We start from the raw sequence: 6,075 nt of genomic DNA on the forward strand, positions 1-6,075 counted from the left end.
GAATAAGGTAAATAGGGAGAGTGAAAGTGATATTGGCTGAAAATTAAAGGAAGCTACACAAGAGGAAAGGAAGTCAGAATCAAGGATAGTCTGGAGGATGAGTTCATGGAATGTATTCAAGACAGTTTCCTAGGACAATAAGTCATGGAACCAACCAGGGAACAAGCTATTTTAGGTCTTTTTTGTGTAATGAGACATGGTTAATTAGTAATCTTTTAGTAAAGGATCCTCTAGGGAAGAGTGATCATAATATGTCAGACTTTCACATTGAGTTTGAAAGTGACATTCTTAAGTCCGACACTAGAGTCTTAAACTTAAACAAAGCCAATTATGTAGGTATGCGGGGCGAGTTGGCTAAGGTAGATTGGGAAATTAGATTAAAAGGTATGACAGTAGATAAGCAGTGGCAATCACTTAAAGAAATATTCCAGAATTCTCAATGAATATACATTCCATTGGGAAATAAAAACTCCAAGGGAAAAGTGATTCCTCCATGGCTAACTAAAGAAGTTAAGGATAGTATTAGATTAACAGCAGGGGTTTATAATGTTGCAAAGAATAGTAGTAAGCCTGAGGATTGGGAGGGCTTTAGAAACTAGCAAAGGATGATCAAAAAATAAGGGAGAAAATAGAATACGAGAGTAAGTTAGCAAGAAATATAAAAAAAACAGATTGTAAGAGCTTCAAGTATGTAAAAAATAAGAGAGTAGCAAAAGTAAGCATTGGCCCCTTAGAGGCTGAGACAGGAGAAATTATATTGGGGAACAAGGAAATGGCAGAGACTTTAAACAAGTATTTTTATCTGTCTTCACAGTAGAAGACACAGAAAGTATACCAAAAATAGTGGGGAACCAAGGGGCTAATGAGAGTGAGGAACTTAAAGTAATTAATATCAGTAGATAAACAGTACTTGAGAAATTAATGGGACTGAAAGCTGACAAATCCCCTGGACCTGATGGCCTATATCTTAGGGTTCTAAAAGAGGTGGCTGCAGAGATAGTGGATGCATTGGTTGTGATCTTCCAAAATTCCCTAGATTCAGGAACGGTCCCGGCGGATTGGAAGGTAGCAAATGTAACTCCGCTATTCAAGAAAGGAGGGAGAGAGAAAGCAGGGAACTACAGGCCAGTTAGCCTGATACCAGTCATTGGGAAAAATGCTGGAATCCATTATTAAGGAAGTGGTAACAGGGTACTTAGAAAATCATAATATGATTAGGCAGAGTAACATGGTTTTATGAAAGGGAAATCGTGTTTGACAAATTTATTAGAGTTTTTTGAAGATGTAACTAGCAGAGTAGATAAAGGGAAACCAGTAGATGTAGTATATTTGGATTTCCAAAAGACATTCGATAAGGTGCCATAAAAAGGTTGTTAAGCAAGAAACAGGCACATGGGGTTGGGGGTAACGTATTAGCATGGACGAAGGATTGGAGACAGACAGAAGACAGACAGAGTAGGGATAAACGGGCTATTTTCAGATTGGCAGGCTGTAACTAGTGGGGTGCTGCAAGGATCATTGCTTGGACCTCCGCTATTTACAATCTCTATTAATGACTTAGATGAAGGGGCAGAGTGCAATGTATCCAGGTTTGCTGACGATACAAAGCTAGGTGGAAAAGTGAGCTGCGAGGAGGACACAAAGAGCCTGCAAAGGGATATAGACAGGTTAAGCGAGTGGGCAATAAGGTGGCAGATGAAGTATAGTGTGGGGAAATGTGAGATTATTCACTTTGTTCGGAAGAATAGAGAAACAGAATATTTTTTAAATGGTGAGAAACTATTAAATGTTGGTGTTCAGAGAGATTTAGGTGACCTAGTACAAGAAACACAGAGTTAACATGCATGTACAGCTGTCAGTGATGGGGCAAAGGGAGGGGGTGCAGAAGAGTCAAAGGCCCTGATTTTCCTGAAGGTGCGGGGAATTGTCGGGTTCCCCGAATGTCGGGTTCCGACCCGAATCTAAATGGATCAGCCAGCTGCACGCAATTTTCGCCCAATTGGCCAATTTATTTCCAGCGTGTGGGCACCCTTGCTAATTGTCCATTTCCAGTCAGAAAGCCCCACAGTATGATGTCATCATTCGTGGTGCTTTTAAAGTGTCCAGCAAGCTTTTCAACCTCTGCAGGCTTCCCAACCAGTCTTGCAGAATGGCAGAGGAGCCTGCACCAGCTGCTGCCAGCGGCAGAGGCCGAGCTGCTGCCAAATTTGATGAGACATCACTCCAGACATTGGTGGATGGGGTAAGGGCCCACAGGGAGGTCCTCTTCCCTAGCTCAGGGAGGATGAGGCCTCGCAAAGAGACCAGGGCGGCATGGATGGAGGTGGCTGCAGAGGTCAACTCTCAGGGAGTCACCCGATGGACCTGGATCCAGTGCAGGAAGCGCTTCCATGACCTTCACCGTACAGGAAAAGTAAGTATGAAGTTTCCATTACCCTCAACCTGATCCCCATTGCCTTTCCCCAGCAGCACTCAGCTTCAGCAATTTCTTCCTCCACATCCCACTTCACAGACACATCCATGCACCCTTACCCATTCCCTCTCTCTCTATGCTCACATTCACAGAACTATTCCACCATGCAGCCCTCACACTGCCTCTCACTCTGATGCTTGGAACACCACTGACAACACACAGGGATGGCCCTTGGTCTTGCAGCCTCACACCATCTTTGTCTCCTTCTAAGTATCTATGCTATGCAATCTCTACACTCACTCCTGCACTCTCACTCAAACTCCACTTGTCTCTCTCATTGCAGGAAAAGAGAGCTCACAATAGGAGAGAGCGTTCGAGGACTGGAGGAGGACCACCCTCAATCGCCCACCTGAGCCCCTGGGAGGAAGCAGTGATGGAGATTGCTGGGGGTGACGTGCCTGTGGAAGCTGGGGCAGGAGAGACAGGCGCAAGCCCGCAAGCTGGTGACAGAATAGTTTCCCGTCTCTTTCATTGACATAGCATGAGTCGCTGATATGATTCTGAAGCTGCATCATTTGGACTTATGAGCATATGCCAAATCCAATGTGCAAGTAGCCTTGGCATCACATCTCTAACTCTTCCCTTTACTCCCCCACAGGACCATCCGGAGCCCCTGTCCCCACTGCCGAGGAGGAAGAGGCTTTGCAGCCAGATTCCTCAGAAGAAGCTCCAGCCTCTGAGGGCGCAGTGTCAGCAGAAGTAAGTGCACCCAACAGCAGCGCAGACACTCACACCTCGAGGGGGGCCTTCGGAACATAGAGTAATGTTGTCACCTGGTGTTTCACAGCTCACAAGTGAGCATCAGCAGATTGTGGAGACAGGGACAGCAGTGGAGAGTCCTCGTCGGAGGGCGCAGGCCTCTGCCAGCTCAGCTCAGCTGCATATCGACCCTATGCCTCTGGGTCCATCCGAAAGAGAGGAGGTGATGGATCGCCATGCACAGATGCAGGAGTCTCTGGCAGGTTTTGTCTCCAGGGTCGCTGCGAGTGTGGAGCGTATGGAGGAGTCCATGGCGAGCATGAGCACAGCCTTATTGGAGTCATTGGCGCATGAAAGCATCACCACGGAAAGGATGGCTACCTCCGTGGTAAGACTGGCTACCGCCGAGGAGAGGAGGGCTGCAGCCGAGGAGAGGAGGGCTGCGGCCGAGGAGAGGAGGGCTGTGGCTGAGGAGAGGAGGGCTGCAGCCATGGAGGAGCTTAGTCGCCAGGTTATCGAAAACATGGTGAGTGCTCAGAATAGAATGACATCTCTTGAGGAGCGATGGGCATCTATTGAGCACCGAAACCAGACCTTCATGGAAGTCCCTCTGAGCAGGACTTCCAGTGCAGAGACGGGTCCCCATGGCCCCCCTGATGTGCAGCACGGTGCTTTCCAGCCACTTGCAGGCACTGAGGGGGAGCTGACCCATGAGAGGGAGGTTGTTGGCACACCTTAGGGAAGTGGGGGCTCCTCTCCACGCGCTCTCACTTCCATGCCACTTCAGAGCCCTCAGTCAGAGCCCCGCCGGTTTCCATACCCAAGTGAGATAGGAGTCTCAACCCCTGCACAGCCGCAGGAGCAGCAGAATGCTGGCAAGCCCTCACAGGCTCGCCACCCCAGAGGACGCCTACCAAAGGTGTCGAGACAGGAGCAGCAGCAAAGTGAGCAAGGGTCCTCCACATCTGCTGAAGCCACAGGGGTACCACTACGTAGGAGCACGCGTAAGAGAAAAATAAAGCACCACTAATCACAAGAGTAGTCACTTGGGTGAGAAGTCTTGTAGATAGTTTTAATGCCATCACTTTGTTGTACATAAAAAACCTGGTGGCAACTGCTGGAGTTGTGGCATCTATCATTTGGCAAATGGGGATTTCACATTGAGGCCTTAGGATTACTTGCAGATGTCAGCAAGCTGGTCCAATAGGTAGAAATGCGCAGGGATGGGCCACTGTCCATGGTCAGTTAAGAAGCAGCGAGGCTACAGTGTTTGAGGTACAAGGCTACGCAAATCGGCCCAGGATGAGTGCGTTCCTTGCATTCCGCCCAGCAATGTTCTCGCGCACTGGTGCCGCTGGTTGACGGGCCTCTGCAGGATGCTCGTTTCCGTCCTCCTCCTCCTCAGCATCATCCTCATCCGAGGCGGCTCTGTGAGGAGCCTCTTGGTCCTGCGGAATCGACAAGCCACGACGCTGTGCCATGTTGTGAAGCACACAGCATACCACAAAGATTTTGGAGACCCTGGCTGATGAGTACTGTAGGGCTCCACCTGATCTATCGAGGCATCTGAAGCGCATCTTCAGCAATCCGATGGCTTGCTCGATAATGCATCTGGTGGAAATGTGGCTGAAGTTGTAGCGCTCCTCAGCTTCGTTGGCTGGTCTCCTCACCGGTGTCATTAGCCAAGTCCGCAGGGGATATCCCTTGTCTCCAAGTAGCCATCCCTGAAGCTCGTTTGGCGGACTGAATAGCAGAGGCACAGTAGACTGGCGCAGTATGAGGGAGTCATGGCAGCTGCCAGGGTACTTGGCACAAACATGCAAAACCTCCTTGTGGTCACACACCAGCTGAACGTTAAGGGAGTGGAAGCCCTTGCGGTTGACAAAAACTCCTGGATTGCGATGGGGTGCCCTAAGGGCCACGTGTGCAGTCAATGACACCCTGCACCCTTGGAAAGTCTGCCAGCTGAGCTAATCCACGCGCTCATGCCCTCACACTTGCGCGATCCCGAGTGAAATGGATGTGATTGTGTGCGAGGGCAAAGAGGCCATCGGTGACCTGTTTGATGCAAGTGTGTGCGGCCGCCTGGGAGATGCCGCTGATGTCTGCTGCTGATCCCTGGAAGGAGCTTAGGCATAAAAGTTGAGTGCGGTGGTGACTTTGATGGCCACTGGTAAGGAGTGTCGACCTGGTGCTCTGGGCTCCAGGTCTTGCTGTAGCATTGCACAGATGTCAGTCACTACCTCTCGCGAAAGTCGGAGCCGCCTTTGGCACTGCTGCTCAGTCATGTTGAGGTAGCTCACCCTGTGTCTGTAGACCCTGTTTGGGGGGTATCTCCTGCGCCGACGGCCTTCCATGCGCTGGCCCCATCTGGCCTGTGCTGCCTCAGGTGGCTGAGCCGCAGCCTGTCACTCCTGCTGGTGCTACTGTTGTTGCTGGTGCTGCTGTTGTTGCTGGATCTGCTGTTGTTGCTGGAGCTGCTGCAGCCTCCTCTGCTGTTGGAGATCCTCTAATGCCAAGAAGGGAAGGAACAAAAGGCCTCCCATGCTTCTGGCAGATGCCTCCGTTGAGGCGCTGAGTTAGGGTGCTGAGAGGGGCTTCCCAGGAGCTCACACTGGAGAAGTGTGTGAGGCTCCAACCTTCCACAGCTGTGCCTAAGCCTTCAACAAGTTGCCCCAAGCCTTCAGCAACAAGGTCCTGCAGCCTACAAATGCTGGCTGATTAAATCTTTTCAGTCCTGATTGACCTGCAGCTGAAAGCAAGCAAGCCGACATTGTTCATGCTAGGTTTCATCAGCGGTGTTCCCACCAGGCGTGGTTTACGTGGGGAAAGGCTGAAAATTCCAAGGGCCCCTGAAAATAGGATTAAACATGCCAATTATTGGTCATTAGGCTCCCGCCGAC

Source organism: Somniosus microcephalus, chromosome 8 (assembly GCF_052327205.1).
Source record: "Somniosus microcephalus isolate GS21.2 chromosome 8, FLI_Smic_1.0, whole genome shotgun sequence".
NCBI lineage: Eukaryota > Metazoa > Chordata > Chondrichthyes > Squaliformes > Somniosidae > Somniosus > Somniosus microcephalus.